Source organism: Sitophilus oryzae, unplaced genomic scaffold (assembly GCF_002938485.1).
Source record: "Sitophilus oryzae breed Bouriz unplaced genomic scaffold, Soryzae_2.0 scaffold_1623_pilon_pilon, whole genome shotgun sequence".
NCBI lineage: Eukaryota > Metazoa > Arthropoda > Insecta > Coleoptera > Curculionidae > Sitophilus > Sitophilus oryzae.
The window spans coordinates 91,442-109,425 of record NW_022146307.1 but is presented as its reverse complement, the minus strand read 5'-3'; the positions used below and the strand labels follow the sequence as shown (position 1 = coordinate 109,425).

The following is a 17,984-nucleotide window of genomic DNA, read 5'->3' as shown; positions in this document are numbered from 1 at the left end:
CTATTATGTTTTAACAGCAGGATTACGGGACGTCCCTGCAGCCACCCTAAATTGATCAAATACCTTTTTTCTTTGTTTTTAAACTTGTGATGATTCTCTATCATCACAACTGGAATTACTTCTTTAGTTTGATAAAATAAAAGAATACTAAATTGGTGTGTTCTCTATCAGTACTTTCTTCGGTAGTAGTTTCTTCTGACATCTGTTATCGTTAAAAACGAGGCTGATGTAACCAAAAGAAGAAGTAAATCTTCTACAATTCATATTACGAATTTTTAAGAATACTTTTTTTGAACACATGAACACATGGAGGTAAACAAAAGATTCAGTTTCCCTAGTATTCTCTATCTTCTCAAAATTACTAATATTTGTTTTTACTATTGGATCTTATTTCTAGAGATGCAATTAGAAACAACCAAATCATATTGTTTTCTACTACATAACCAAAACCAAAAGAAAAAGTAAGCCTTCTAGAATTCCTATTACGAACTTTAAAGGATCCATTTATTGAATACATGAACCTGGAAGTAAACAAAAAATTCAATTACTTTTGTATTCTTTATCTCTCATGGAAATGCGAATAGGTACTCTTTAATTTAATAAGAACCAAATTCTTCTTGAATAAATCTACTAAAATAAAATGTTACCAATTAGTACTTACCAGAGTAGTCTCTTCTTACATCTGTGATGATAAAAACGAGGCTGATGTAGCGAAAAGTAAAAGTAAATCTTCTAGAAAACATCTTACAAACTTTAAAGAACATTGTTTTTGAACACATGAACCTTGTTCAAAAGATTCAGTTTTTTTTGTTTTCTTTACTTCTTAAACAAATGCGAACAAACTACTTTGTAATTTTTGAAGAAATCTACTAAATTATTAATTCCCAATCACCACTTACTGGTAAAAAAGAGGCTGTAACCAAATGAAGAAGTAATTCCTCCACAATTCCTATTACGAACATTAAACAAACAAAAGATTTAGTTTTTCTTGTATTTCTTGTCTCTCAAAAAAATGGGAACGAAATACCCTTAATCTACTAAATAATTAAAGTATTCACCATCAGAACTTACTGCAGTAGTTTCTTCTTACATCTGTGATGATGAAAGTAAATTCTCTAGATTTCCTTCTACAAACTTTAAAGAATATTGTATTTGAATACATGAACCTGAAGATTAACAAATCATTCCTTTTTTTTAACTATTTATCTCCTCTACATACAAATTAAAGAATTGACAAGCATCTCTTCAATAATGTGTGTGATTCTTCTTATATTTAAGTCGTGAATCAAGAGACAAACAAACTATTTTATTTAGATAGAATTTCTATTAACAATAAGAGTTTTCAATCAATACAATAATGTTTATGTTTTGTCTTAACATTTATGATTATAAAGATGATGATATCTGGTATCTAATAATATGGATAAGAAGTCTTTTAAAGTATCTATTAAAAACTTTATAGGCATAAAGTTTTTAAAGGCATAAACCTGAAGGTAATCAATAGATTCAGATTCTATCATACCATTTTGTTACTTTTTGAGAAACTTGGAACAAAATATTCCTTTCTTTTTAGAAGTATCAACTACATTAAAAATATGTGTCATTAATACTATGGTTATGTTTCTTCTTAATAACAATACAATAACATAAAAAGGAGATAATTTTTCATTATCTACTTAATATTTTTAGGCCTGGTAGATCTCGATAAAAGAAACATATTTTCTCTTTACGGTTTTTCAAATAACGAAATAACCAAATTATTTTACTGTGAAAATTTCCAAAAAAAAATATTTTTTGCTTAAATTTTGAGAACCACTGGATCTTTTCTGGAGGTTCTTTCTTGTTTTTAAATTTTCAAATTTATTCTACTACCTATGTTGCCATAATAACAAGAAATTCTGTTTTTTACTAAAAAAAAATTTTTTTTTATTCAAAAAATCCCAGTTTTCAATTTTTTTCGCGAAAAACCTCATAATCGGAGTCGAAATATACTACTCCTTAAAATATTTGCACTTATTTAAGACTCACCCTGTATTAACTCACTTAAATAAAAAAGTTGATGTATTTGGTTTTTGAGAAAAAAAGAATATATGCTTATTAAAAATATAAATATCTATATAATTGCCATATTTGGTAGTGTTTGTAGTAGTATCTATTAAGAAAAAATGTGCGTGGGTTGAAGTTAATAGAAATGAAATCGTTATGTTGTTTTGTTCTGTAATATGATTTGTCACAAGTAATAATAACGCAACAAAAAGTATAAGGAAGCGCTAAATAAAGCAAGAAAAGGATTGATATATTGTAATATTCTTTGTTAAACGTAAATTATCTGAATTCCATGAAGAAAATAACTTTTAAATAATAATGTAGTGTTTTTAAAATAAGTGAAAACAGAGCATACTATAATGTTTTGTTAAAATAATACAGAGATCTGCATAAAGATAATTGTGAAAAATAAACCATTACTTGGCGTAAACTTATACATCAACTTCTCTTACTTTTCTTGTCTATTCGACAACTAAAGTTATTTTTAAAACAACATACATCTTTAAATCAACTGAAAAAAGAACAGCTATTACAATATTCTTTGAATCTTAAATCCAATTTAATTTTATTATATCTGCCATAGTGTTATTTAGGTTAGAACCGATCAAATATATCTTGTTTTTCCATTACCACTTCGAGGCTATAAACTAAAAAGCTTGTAGGAGTAAAATATATAGTGTTCTCTCGAAGGCAAGATACCAGAAGTATGTTTATTATTTTCCGAAGTCGATATAAGTGGACGTTCTGTAGGTTTAATTCAAGGTTTAGCGATTTACTAAATTATACCTCTTGTTAGTTTGTAAATTTATAGTTAATTTTGGTTCTCAATTACCGTTCAATACTGGTAATAACAAATATCCCAGTCTATACCTTTCTGGCGGGTTATTTTTTTTTGAAAAAACGTCAATAACAAAATTTAAGTGTATTCTTTTTAAATGTTTCACACATGTACCTCTTTATTACCATTAAATAGTTCACTCTACATCCTTTAATTTTTGTTAAATTAACGTTAGACATATCACACACACACACACCTATAATCATCATCAAAAAATAATAAAGATTTACAGACACTAATTTTTTTTGAGCAATCTTAATAGAATTAGAAGAGATATGAATTCTCCATTGAAGTAACTTGCTTTTAAATGTGACCAATATTCAATACTAATTTTGTTCTATCTTGTATAACTTTTCGGGTCAAATGTTAATTTGGTTTAACATACAATGGCTATTCTAACTTAATATTAGGGTATACAGGGTAAATTACAATTTAGGTAGATTTTATTGAATTTAGAGTTTATTCTTCATTTTCAGAAAATGTTAAATATGTCAAAAACCTTCTTTAATGAAACCCTCCTTTATTTTTTCCCTAGAATTTCAAAATCAAGGTTCATCATGTCTCGATAGTTTGTTTTTTGATTCATAACAATATATTTTTTATTGGACATATAAAAAAAGAGAGAACTTTTGAGTCAATAATAGACTCTTGAACCAAACACAATAACTATTTACAAAAGTTCTAGCATAAAGAGCTTTTGAAAATCAACGCATCTATGAAATAGTGTTTATTGTTTTTGAATTGTCATTGTCATCGAAAAGTCATATTATTATTGTTTGTTGGCAGTTATCCGAGCAGAGATGATTTTAAGTCTAGGAGTTGTATCTGATACATTGTTGCATGGCTTGAATTGGACTTAGTAGAAATCAAGTTCTGGACTTGAAACCATCTCTGGTAGAATAACTACCACAATTAACAATAATAATATTTCAAATTGATAAACAAAAACAATAAACACGATTTCATAGGTGTGTGTTCTTTTAATGCTATTGCTGGAAATTTTTACTGTATTCTTTAAAAGCAAATATCTCTAACACAAAATAATAATACACCTTGATGACACTATACTACACAAGATACATCTTGATGACAAAGTGGGCTTGAAATGCCTTACTTTGTTGAACCACTCAACATAGCAAAATAAAACACTAAATCACCACAATACACCAAAACACTTTTACTTTTGCACTGGACGCGCGTTTCGCTGTCCTGTTTAGTTAAAAGCAGTTTATAATCATCTGCTGATGATGCTAACATGGTTAGCGAAACGCGCGTCCAGTGCAAAGTAAAAGTGTTTTGGTGTATTGTGGTGATTTAGTGTTTTATTTTGCTGTGTAACACCAAAGGCTAAAAAGCTGAGCTAAAAATTGCTTAAAAATTCATCAAAATAGACCAACTAGAACAAAATACACTCTAACCAAATCACTCAATACAGTACAAAAAAACACAACGGAAAATTTTTTTCGTCAAGTTTAAAGTGCTATATTTTTTTACTTTTAGCCATATTTTCATGATTTTTTTTTAGCAAACTGTGTATAAATCTATCAATTTTAATTCATAAACTCAGTTTTTTATAAACTTTAGTGCTTGGCTTATTACACAGGAATAATTGAAGGATTTTGTTCCTACCCTAAGTTTAAAATAACCTGTGCAATCATTTCGTAAGTAACTTTTTTTAAAACAGTATTTTTCGATGAGAACCATATCTCCTGTTGTTTTTTGACTCATGTCAACACATGCCTTGGTTAATTTTTAAGAGCGAAATGAACTTACCTCCAACAATTTGCAATTTTTTCAACTATCATTACTTTAGGATATTATTTTTTAATACCATGAAGTGGCTTTGGTGACTGTCATAATGTCACATCGACCTGTATTAAAACTCTATATTAAAATTTAAAAAAAGTTAAAAAAGGAACGATATAGGCTTAGTTTTAATACATTTTAGTAACACTAACAGAACTGAGGATATTAAAAAAACATAACTATAATAACTAAGAGTACAACAAACAAGAAACTTGTAAAAAATACTCTAAAAATAATATTTTGTAATGCCTCCCCTACCCTGGCTGTTATATTGTGTTATGTTTTCCTATTCTTCTTCAAGGATCAAGCGAATATTTATAATGTTCAATAAGATCAATGACTTTTGCACAATATTCGACACTAAGAACCATATTCAATCTTACACAACAATAGTCAACAAAGCCACCTCGTCATTATGAAGAATAACATCAAAAAGTAACGATATAATTAAAAAAACTGCAAAATGTTTGTGGCAAGTTCATTTTGCTCTTAAAAATTAACTAAGGCATGTGTCGATATAAGTAAAAAAACAAAATATTCAGGAGACATGATTCTGACCAAAAATGACGTTTTAGGAAAATTTGCTCACGAAATTATTGCATAGGGTGTTTTAAAGATAGAGTAAAAAATAACCCTGTATAATAAGTCAAATACTAAAGTTTATAATAAAATGAGTTTACGAATTAAAGTTGATATATTTATATACAGTTTGCTTACAGTTGAGGGTTGGAACCTTTGGTGTTACACAGCAAAATAAAAACACTAAATCACCACAATATATAGATTGATGCAGATGATTATAAACTCAGTTTATAATCATCTGCTGATGATGCTAACATGGTTAGCGAAACGCGCGTCCAGTGTAAAAGTAAAAGTGTTTTGGTGTATTGTGGTGATTTAGTGTTTTTATTTTACAGTTTGCTACAAAAATTTAGGAAATAGGCCTAAAAATAAAAAAAATATAAGGTTTTAAACTAGACCAAAAAAAATTGTTTTTTGGTCTATGACATTCTGATGGACATTAAATAAAATTAACTTCATTATAACAGTTACTACATGTTGACATCACAGTTAAAACTCTTAGATATAATTTTGATGATGTAGCTAACAACAATTTCAAAATTTCTTAAAACTATTTAGCAAAAAACGTGAGACATATATGAGATTGAATATTCTCCAAGCACCTGTACATAAACTCTAGACAAAGAACCACGAAGAAAAAAAGATAAAGACCTCGAATATAACATCTAGCATTTTGACCAGTCATCCTACTTCATATTAGAATATTATCATCAGGCACCGATCATCATCATCGCTATTGTAGCCATCCTCCAAAGGTTTTAAATTAAACTTTTTTATATGGACGTCGATAGAAAATGGCTGTTATTTATTAAGGCACAGTCCGTAATTATTTTTACAGTATAGCTTACTTAATCGATGCAGCACTAATTGCTTTTTGATACACGAAAATATAAATTAAACGTTGGACTTACAAGGCCAGGTTTAGACGGACGGCATCAACAACAAAAAAAAGATCGTTAAGTAAAATTCCTCATGCCTTTATTGTTTTGCTAAAACAAAATGAATTGTGAGTACTGTCTGTGTTATTGTGCGAGGTATTGTACTTTGTTTTACTGAGAATCTAAGCAAAAATGTAAATATCTCTTCATTTTTATTTAGAAACCTAGTCAGTTTTATACAAACATTTTTAAAATTTGATAGCCAATAAAATACAGAACATGAAAAAAAATGTTTAAAACATTAAAATTTTCATAGAGACAATTAAAATTTTGACTAACGAGTGAGAGAAGATTTCAACAGACGACATCCCAAAAATGACTGAAAATAACATTTACCTGTGAATTATAATTACATACATTAATTGTCACTGTAATGTATTTTGTTTTCCTCAGGTTTAAAATGTTATTAACAAAGACATCTAAATGGGTAGACAGAACACTCATTCATAAATCTCGATTTTTTCGAATCAACATGGTTTGACACTTTTATGAGACTTAAAAAGAGATGGATACATAAATATGAAAACACGGTTGAGTTTCGTCTATCTTTCTGTCATTTGGCTCTATCAGTGGCGTTATGTTTCTTTATCAAAAATTGATGAATTTTATTAAAAATTGATTGGGATTGCCTCAGACCAATTTTCCCTTATCACTAGTTTTGCCTGAGGTCTAACTGAGGGTAACTCTAATTTCACAATCGAAAGCGCCAACAAGTAAGAAAATATACGTATTTTTGTAATAATCTACTTTTAACTAAAAGTATCTAGAAAGGCTACTGTAAGCATGGCTAAAGGTAAAAAAAACCGTAATGACACTTACCGTCGAAATATCAATTCCGGGTTAGAATAGTCCACCTTTTTACAAACTATGCACTGGCGAACCATCGTAGATAGTTAAAAACTACTTTAAATAGTTTTCTTTGCAATAAACACTAATAAATAATTATTAGAAAGTTGTTCAAAAGCTACAAAAACTTTCAACTATCGCAGAAAACTCACAACCGCGCGCTGTCAAATATAATTTGATTCAAAACAAATGAATATGTCAAATGTCAGCGTAATTCCTACAGTTTTCGACAATTTCGTAGTAGAGATGAATCCGCAGCGATGCCGCTAGTTGTCATTGTAATTTCCCTAACATAATTTAATTAGAAAACTAAAAATAATTTCGAAGGTATAATCCTGGCACAATCTATGCGTATATTAATTAAAGTTATATACCTATACAGATATTTAGTTTAACGTTTCTATAGGTACCCAAAAAACATTAATAACAATAATAACATTTGGAACTCGAACCGTATTCTATCACATACCGCGTAAATCTGTCATCATCGAATTTTGCGGAACACGGTTCGTGATCGCGATAAAATGTAAATTGTTTTGTCTCCCTTTATTTAGATGTCTTTGGTTATTAATCACCCCTGAAGAAAAAAATGAAATTTTAATCAGATTTGTTGATTTGGTCGGTCTCAGACGAGAAATATAAATAGGCAACCTTTTAATTTGAAAAAACATGAATGTAGCCAAGATATACAAAAGAGATGTAAACAGAGAAATGCTAGGTTGCTAAGTATTTATTACAAAAAGTTTATTATCGAAGGCCATGTGTAATTGGTATGTAATGCTTGCAGTATTACAGTAAATAATAAAGATTCTTTGATGAGCTTTATTTAATTCAGAATTGAATAAATTAATTTTTTATCCAAATAAACTTTTAGTCACGTGATTAACCTTGACCGGGACAGCGTTGTCCACTTTTACATATTTTATTTTCATCAAAATATTTTGGGAAACGAAAACGAATTAATTATAATAAACAGTTATTATTTATATCAACAAAACTTACCTCCTTCACAGCACATAAGGGACATTATTACTGCTTTCCCGTTCAAAATATTCTAATAAGGTTTTCCCGTTCAAAATATTCTAATAAGGCTACGTTAAGTTTGTTTCAACGGCTATTAAGCTGCTTCAATATGTTGTACAAAAAAACGCACTACAAATGGTTCTAAAAAGAACAATTTTCGACTGTAAGGTCTGCTAGTAAAAATTTTAAAGTATATAATAATTAATTCACTAAACCAAAAACTAAGTGTAAAAAGGAATGAAAACATCAGGAGATAAATAAATAAATGTGGCAATTTGACATTTTTTTAAGCAGAACTACCACCTGAATCGCCAACGAAAAATTTAAATTCCAGTTAGTCAACCCGGCACCGAATATGTCCATAGTTGTAAACAATGTATTTAATAATCGCATCTTCGATGACGTAACTAAAAGTTTATTTGGTTAAGTTAGGTTATCTCTTATAAGTCGATCGTCATTTCGACAACTGGAGACTGTTTTTTATCGATCATACGGTATATTGTTTACTTATATATCTTTTATAGATGTTTAGTTGCCAGGGTTAGGGAATTTTTCCTAGATCTGGGGAAAATCACGGTTGTGAAGGGAAGAAAAATAATGTGGATGGAAATTTAAGAGGTAATTCAATTTTAGAAAACATATTTTTACACAAAATTTAATGATAATTGAATTTAAATTTTTACCAAATTTGGTATTTTATTTAGTATTGTCAGAAAAAAGAGCTTTTAAGACAATATTTTTTAATAATAATAATAATATTTTTAATTTTTTTTATTTAGTTGGAATATAAACAAAATTTATACGAACTATTTTATTCTAACTATTGATATTGTTGACAATTAGATAACTCTGAAATAGTTATAAATAAGAGACTTCTAGGAAATTTTGAAGCAATATGATCCAGGCAATTTGAAAAATGTTATCTTATCGGTAAAGGTACATTCAGGCTGAGAGCGTCGCGTCCGCCCCATTGAACTCGAACCCCGACGCTCGGCGGACACTAGCGCAACACCAAACGTGACGCTGTCGGCCTGAACGGTCTAATTTAAGTTATTGAAGTGAATTTATTCCATTTCGACACGCGGACGCGACGCAAACGCGACGCTCTCAGCCTGAATGTACCTTTACCCTTCATACGTCTGCGAAAATTGAACATTGAAGTAAAAATACATATAGACTGTTCAGGTATAACAGATTTTGTCAGATTTTTATGCACTTTGAAACATGACGATATATGTTTCAGCAAGGCGTATCTTTTCACCGTAGAATTGTAGAATGTTTAGAGTTAGTTTAGTTAGTTAATCACCGCGACCTTACAGTCCTTTTTCTACTTTATGTCCCCTTTTCTAACAAGTTATAACTCATCATACAATTTCAGAACTTTGAAAAAAGCCAGTATCCGAGACGGATTTACAGAGGCCAACTCTTCATCTCCGACATCAACCGAACCAATGTTTATGGCACGAACTGTTATCGTTTCGGCGCACTCAGTAATGAGTAATGAGGTGTTCTGGTGTTTCCCATTTTTTCCACAGAATCTACATTCGCCGTTGTTTCTCAATCCACTGAGGTGTTTGTTGAGAAGACAGTGTCCTGTTAGAAACCCCGTGACAATCCGAAGATTGTTCTTAATGAAATCAAGGAAAATCTTTGATTTTTCTCGGTCCTAAGTTCTGATAAATTTTTTCGAGTGTCTTAGACCGTTGGAAAATTTTTCGTTGGACCGTATTTTCCAAAACACCGGGAAAGACTGTACTAATCGAGGTAAGACTGTACTCGTACTTGTATCGCCGTATGCTGCGTATATCCATCATATATAGGATGGATAGAGTGACAAATGAAGTTGTGCTCAGGCGGATGGGCAAAGTTAAAGAGCTTCTATCAACAGTGAAGGAAAGGAAGTTACAGTACGTCGGTCACATTATGAAGGGTGATCGATACGAGGTGCTCAGACTGGTCATCGAAGGCAAAATTGAGGGCAGGAGATCAGTGGGAAGAAGGCAAAACTCCTGGCTTAAGGCGTTGTTGGTTCGGAAGAACATCAATTGAAATTTTCAGAGGTGCGGTTTCACGCACCATCACAGCCAGTTGGATTGCCAACCTCCGAAGGGAGACGGCGGCCTAAGAAGAAGAAGACCGTTGGAGGATTTCCATTACAGGTTTCGAATGGAGTCTTACCAGGTTTTTGAATTCCGCTTTAAGTGGGTTTCCACTTGAATCTTTTCGTCGTACATTCTTATATTTGACAACCTCTAAACAATTTTACACCTCATATTCTGCAATTTGATATAAAAAAGTAGGTCGGGGCCTACGAAAAAACTATATCACTGCCTTGATATAATATAAAGTAACAAAATACTATATTTATCAATTACACCAAAGTATTATATTTATAATTTTTGCCGTCAGGCGATACAACTTATGAAATTGGTTAGTTTTCCCGCGCATATTATGATTACGCCACGTGATACCGAGAGGATTTAGATAAGACTTGTATTCACTATCACTATCAGTTTATTTTACTATTTGTTGTTGTTGATATATTAGTACTAAAGATATAGTTTGTTTACAAACGAATATTACGCGTAATTTTTTAGGCACAACTAATCTAACTAAATAAAACTTTATATAATAACACCTTTTTTGATTTAACACCTTTTCCAAGGATATTTTCAACTGTCTTATGGATTTTAATTTTATTAGATTAGGTAGGCCTAGAAACAATATCTTAACTTTTAATTCGAACATAAAATATCCATTTTTGTATAAAAGCATCCTTTGTTTATATACAGTATGTAACCAAATCCCAACAATGAGTCTCATTATTGGCACCTTGGAAGGTGTCTTTTCGAAGTTTTTTGGAAAAACCCTGTTAGCATCATCAGAATATGATTAAACATTACATGGTGTTGAAGGTTTGGTCTCCTTTGGTGTTTCGTTGTTCCCAAGTGTTCCACTTCAAGATACTTTAAGCTACTTCAAGATACTTTAGGCTGTATCGATAACAAAGCTGTAACTAAATATATTGAACTTACATCGCTCTGTATGAAACAAAATTGTTTTCAAATTCATAAAAACTTTTTGCCAACAGCCTATATCTATATATTTGATTAATTTCTTCACGTGCAGGTTTGAAGTATAGTGACTAAAAATCAGTTTGAGAATGGTTTAGGTATAAAAGTGTTATGCGTTTGTTATAAAGTGTTTTGGTGTATAGTGGTGAATTAGTGCTTTATTTTGCTCTATATTTGAGTAGATATCACAAAATAGTTATTAATTTGCATTGCTACTTTTTTTGTTCTACAAAATGTAGTTTAGTAACTTTATTTTAAAGCGTTTGGGGCAATTCTTGTTCTTCTCTCTTTGTTTCACACAAATTCACTTTGCTCTTTTTACAAAGGAAATTGGGACACAAAGATGATCGTAGCCAACCCTGTATATCAATAAATAAAATCTATAAATTATTAAATAACAATACGGTAAAAATATTATGAATTAGTGAAAAGCTGTACACAACTATTATACAATAGTCCATATACATGCTCTTCGTTTATAAACTCTTTTTTTAAGTAAATTGAATTAATTTAGCATTTTTGCTGTTTAGACATGGCTTGTAGATCTGGCTTGTATCAGCATCATCATTTTCAGCTTATTCAACCATTTCCAATTATAGTGTAGCCTGCCTCTTTGTAGTTCGGTCCATTGTTGTTTATTGTTGGCTATACGTGCCCAAGTTATCCCTGCTAATTTCCTAATATCATGGTCCCATCTCAGGTTCGGCCTTCTTCTAGGTCTCTTAATTCCTCGTGGGTGCCATGCTGTAATTTTTGTGGTCCATCTGTTATCCGTTCTTCTTGCCAGGTATCCTACCCATTGCCATTTGAGGGATTTGACACATGTGTATGTCATCTATTACCTGGGTCTTTTGTCGTATCCACTGTATTCTTTTACGACCTCTCTTGGTTATTCCCAGCATATTTCGTACCATTGAACGTTGTGTGACCTGCAATTTCCTTATGATTTCCACTAGTTCCTTATACATTACTTTAGTTTTTGCTAAATTTATTTTGACATTCACTGTACTGCTGGCTGTATTTAGTTCATTAATTTGTGCTTGTAGTTCTTCAGGACTCTTGGAAATTAGAACTATGTCATTAGCGATTCTTAGATGCTTAACATATTCTCCATCTATTTTTAATCCGGAATTTTGACGGAAGCCTTGGCTTGTATATACCTGTATATATATATAGTATAGTTTGTCTACTTATATTATTCTTCTGACATATAGTAGTAATTGAAGTTGAATGTCAAAAGTAGAAGTATAATATATCAATATTACAAGTTGTCTCTCAATCTCAATTATCCAATAGGTAGTAATAAGTGTTAAGTTTACTTATTAGTTTCTGGTAATATTAATGCATCAAATTTTAATATAGAAAATACAATAAAACGTGCGTTATAATAGCATTCGTTATTTATACATATTTTGAAATTCTGTTTAATGGAAAAATTTCTTAATTCTACATTATTATAACGTTGCTACCAGAGAAAGACGGTTAAAAGAAAAACACAAATTAAAGAAACATACCAACTAACTTCTTCTTTCGAATTCTTCGTTAAATTACGCTTAGACTGCGTAAATATACAAATAAGAAGCCTTTCGTGAGATTCGGAATCTGACAAAAATTATATGATTCACGCAACTAATGGACAGCTCTGTCCATGTACAGTAATTACGTAAAAAAAACTTAAGCACGTTATAGCCGACGAAGGTCGAGAACACTCTGTCCATCTTTGTCTAACCCGTTGTAAATGGACTCGATGTTTTGCCGCGTGTTTTAATGATGTTGAACCAGGACCGTTAGAGCTCCGCCGAAAAAGCCAGTTGGTCGCTTTAAGAAAAGAATTGTTGTTGCGTCGTAGAAATTTTTTGAAGCGTAGTTTCGATAATTATTATGTTTGTTTGTTTTTTTGAATTCTACGCCTTTGGTTTATTAATCTCTTTGATTAATTTTTCTTGTTTAGCATGAGTTTTATTTTACTAATAATAATGTTTCTTTTAAGACAGATTAATAGAACAATGACTCAATTCGTTTTCGGTCTAAATAATAATATCCCTGTTCCTACTTTGGTTTCAGAAGCATCAGCAGATGTGTAGAAATAACTATCTTATCTAATAGTAACCATTAATTCGAAGTTGGTCAAAGAATGCTCAGAGAAACTGAACAGATTAGGCAAAGAAGATAAAGTGCTCCTACTCTGGGTGCCAGCCCATCAAGTGATAGAAGGTAATGAAAAATCAACCGATCTAGCTAAAGAAGGAGCGAACCCTCCACTAAATGGACTAGAACTGAACTAGAACCTGGAAGACTATTCGTAACCTTGGAATTGGAATACTCTAACGATCTAAGACACTCGAAGGGTCAGTCTTATTGGTTCAGGCTATAAGCGTATGTTTGTGTTTAAATAAAAAAACGGACCATTTTAACTGGCAGGTAAAACGTTATGTGTAGACGGTTCTTAAGGGTAGGTAATGAATAAATTTTATATCTTCATCTAAGTTTATCTTGCCCAAGTTTAAATCTACGGCTACAGTTCTGCGAATTTGTTTAGAACAATTTTCTGTACAAAATACAAGGTAAAGCGACAGCTTTGCGCCATAAGGACGATGGAAATGGATGAATCGAGCACAATTCCGGAACCAGGATTTGTTTCTGTTCCAGATTCTCTTTCTTGGCCCGTTTAGTCTCTTCACTGCTCGCCGGCAAAGCAACGCCTTTCCTCTTAACATACCGCGGAGTCAAAAAAATGTAGCCTGGCCGAAGTGTGATCCACGTCCAAAAGACACTGTTGCAAATTCTGAATTTGTATGCCATACTTCCTGAAATAATATTCTTCGAATGATTTGAACTCCGATCCTGGAACAGCGGAGGTGGGATTCAAAAACGAACAAATTTCAGCCACGTAAAAATATTACGGCTGGTCCTGGTTTCTGTACCAGGGCATCACAACAGCGTCCTTTTATTCTTCTATATTGAACTTGTAATCTTTTCTTTCGTTGTCAGGAATGTGATGAGGGATAAAATGTAGATTTTCGTAAATTAGATCAGGATTTTGATCCATTTATTTCTCACATCGTTTTGATTAGTCTCACATTACTATGGAAAATAACCTTGGCCATCATAATATTTTGATATCAAACTTATATTTGCGTTTTACAAATACCGAGAAGACGTTACAGACTTTACGTTAACTTATTTTTAAGAAACTCAAAGACGCGTTATCGGAATAACTCGATATCATCATTAAATACAGCTTGAGAGGTGTAACAAGAACACGGAAAAGATTCTTAAAAAAGCAGGCAAGTGGAGTTCAGTATGTATATACCTGATAATTCTGTTGGCTGTACAAATATCGTTCCGATATTTTGGTTTATTTAAAAAGTATGTTGGATTTTTATTGGGACAGATAAGTAAGTATAAGCGGAGATAACACAGAAACGATCAAGGTACCTATATACTCGTATGTGTATTGCGCAGTTAGATATATAATTTTTTGTGCATAAAAATAAATGTTACTCACGTTAAAAAAGTCGTTAAAATGCGGTAAAATTTTTAAAGTACATGGATATAAAAATATACAATGCAGTAGTTTAGTATTTGTCTACGAAGGATGTTATACATATTGAAATGGTTGGTTATCTGATTTTGCTCCTTTGGTTGGCAGTAAATTTAAAGAAATTCGAATAATTTTATTTGTTTATTTGTTTTATTTTATTATTCGAATAATTTGTTATCACTAGCGTGAAAACAAACTAAAAATTAAATAATATGATTATTTTTTTGACGAATTTCCAATTATGGTGTAGACTCCCTCACATATTTAGATACCTACTCTCTTTGTAGTTTGGGCACATTGTTGTTTATTGTTGGCTATGCGGGCCCAGGTTATCCCAGCTAATTTCCTAATATCATAGTCCCATCTCAGGTTTGGTCTTGTTCTAGATATCTTAATTCCTCGTGGAATGCTGTAATTTTTGTGGTCCCTCTGTTGTCCATCCTTCTTGTCATGTGTCCTGTCCATTGCCACTTGAGGGATTTGTTTGGATGACATCTATAACTTAGGTCTTTTGTCGTATCCACTCTATTGTTTTAAGTCTTTCTTGGTTATTCCCAGCATATTTCGTTCCATTGAGCGTTGTGCGACCCGCACTTTCCTTATAATGTCCGTTTTGAGTGTCCAAGTTTCGCACGCATAGTCCATAACTGGTAGTACACATTGGTCGAATGTTTTCTTCGTTAGATAAAGCGGCATTTTTGATTTGAATATGAATGAGTTTCTTCCATAAGTACTCCATGCTAACTTAATTCTTCTGTTGACTTCTGGTAGTACAGAGATCCCGAGCTGTGTATTAGTTGTCCCAAATATATTATTCTTCTACTATTTTCCGTGTTGTGTTATTTATTAGAATGTCTTTTCTGTCTACTAGTTCGTTGTACATTGCTTTAGTTTTTGCTAAATTAATTTTGAGACCTACTTTATTGCTGGCTGTATTTAATTCGTTAATTTATGCTTGTAGTTCTTCAGGACTATGTCATCAGCGAATCTTAGATGGTTAATATATCGATACGATACTTACAAATATAAAAAATGAAACAAGAAATTATAAGTTGAGGATAATAGAAAACAAATACAATTTGCACATGTTTCTCTATACACGTCTATAAATATTTTTACAAAATAATAGAATCTCGCACCGTCCAAAAAAGAGAAGGGTAATATACATGAACAGGCGCATTTCAAAAGATACACATCTCTATTCGGTTTCTTCTAAAGGAAAGAATCATCGTTTATCCTGCGGCTTAAAGACGGGCAAACGAAAAAAAAAAGATCTGATCCTCTTTTGTTTCTCGCAGGAAAATAACTTCTCGTGACCTTGCATGGCTTGCTTCGTGCAAGATGTATCTCTCTACACCGCGAGCCGTTTATTACAGAGCCCTCGCGATGCTGATTTATCGTCTCGGTTCGCAACGCGCCGCTTTTTCTCAAAAATTCTTCTTAACAATGGTTAAGTTTCGAAAATTTAGCCTTATTTTTTTTCGAATCTGCGAGACGAAGTTCTGTATCACATACTACAGAATAAAATTTGTTGTTTCTAGCTTGGAAAATCATTAAAATCTGCTGGAAACATTATCTAATAGGAGAATATTTTCTGATTTGCGGTAAAAAAATAAGGACTGCACAGGGTGTTCCAAATTTGAGCCTTATTATTGAGACCTTGGAAATTAGAAGGGGTGCGAGGTCAGTTATCTAGAATTAAAATTACTCATTACTCAATTTGATGCTGATCAAAATGCCATCTTAAAAGTTTAAGAATTTCGAATCATCTTCATAATTTAGCTTATTCCGTCCACTGTTGAACAAAAGCATTCTTTAACTCTAGCCGTCCCTTTTTATTTTGTACCACTTGAGTTCAATTTCCAGCCACTTTTTTTGTATCATCTGTTCATCGACTAGGAGGTTGTCCTCTGCTTCTATAGGCTTCATGTCTTGGTCTCCATTCCACAAGTCTCTTTCTCCACCGTCCATCTGTCATCCTAGCCACATGTCTTGCCTAGTTCCATTTAAGATGTAGGATAGCTATCACCACGTCCCTTACTACTGTTCGATTTTTTATGGTATGATTTGGTATTTTATCCCTAAGTGTAACTCCCAACATGGATCTTTCCATTTTCCGTTGCATAACCTATATTCTATTTGTGTTCGTTTTTTTGTCAAAGTAAGTGTCTCCATAAGTGAAGACAGGCAGACACAATGGTTAAAGACCTTTTTTAAGTATATTCTCAGTATACAGGGTTAGTTCGAACTGTATTCCCGAAAATTCAGCAGCATATTCTGCAAATAAAAATAAGTATAAAAAGTTAATATAATTGTATGTCCTAAAATGCTTAGTTTCGGAGATACAGAGTGTAGAAGTTTTATTTTTATTTCGAATTTTTCCAAATAATTTCTGAAGTAACGTCAATATTTGGATGAAAATTGGTATCTAGGAGTTTTTTGACATGAGAAATTTTATTTTGATGTCAATATGACTCCTTTTTGTAGGGTGCGCCATCTACATGTGTTTTAACTCTTTGGAAGAGTAATAATTTTTCGTCCGTACCCGTATAAAACTGTAAAATGTAGATTTCCGTGATTTTTTACATAAAAAATGTATCTTAGTAAAAAACCACTACCACTACGAAGAATCATTCTTAAGATATTTAGAATGGAAATAGCCAATAAATGTCATTATAGACAAAAAATAAACATGTTGAGTAGATAGTAATTTGACTGAAATGATAAATTTGGGAACATTTTATTTTTTTAAATTAATCATAAATTTTTCTTCAAAAAATGATATTAAAATAGTTTCTGTTGAACTTTTGGCACAAACTTATGATTTCAGCCTAATAACTATTTAGTCAACATATTTAGTTTATGTCAATGATGACAGCTATTGATAATTTAGATTTCAAATATATCGAGAACCATTGCTCGTAGCGATTTTTACCGAGAGACATTTTTTACTTAAAAAACATCGTAAATGTATATTTTTTACTCAGGAGTTTTATACTACCTGTATACCGGACGAAAAGTTATTACCTTCAAACCAGTTAAAAATATGTAGGTGGCGCCCCCTACAAATAGGAGTCATATTGACATCAAAATGTCAAAAAACTCCCAGACACCAATTTTTATCCATATATTGAGGCTACTTCATAAATTATTTGGAAAAAATCGAAATAAAAATGAGACTTCTACACCCTGTATCTCCTTTCCATCGATTTTGATCAGCATCAAATTGTAGGAACTTTGCAACCGATCTCGTATCTCTTTCTAGTTCTCCAGTTTGGGACCTCCTC

The 17,984-nt window shown here is 31.7% G+C and overlaps 1 protein-coding gene across 2 annotated transcripts in view; it reads left to right on the top strand.

The window, feature by feature from the left end:
• The window catches only part of LOC115880442 (epidermal growth factor receptor), a 339,558-nt gene that overhangs the window by 267,492 nt on the left and 54,082 nt on the right, over nucleotides 1–17,984 (top strand). The gene's annotated exons all lie outside the window — the stretch shown is intronic.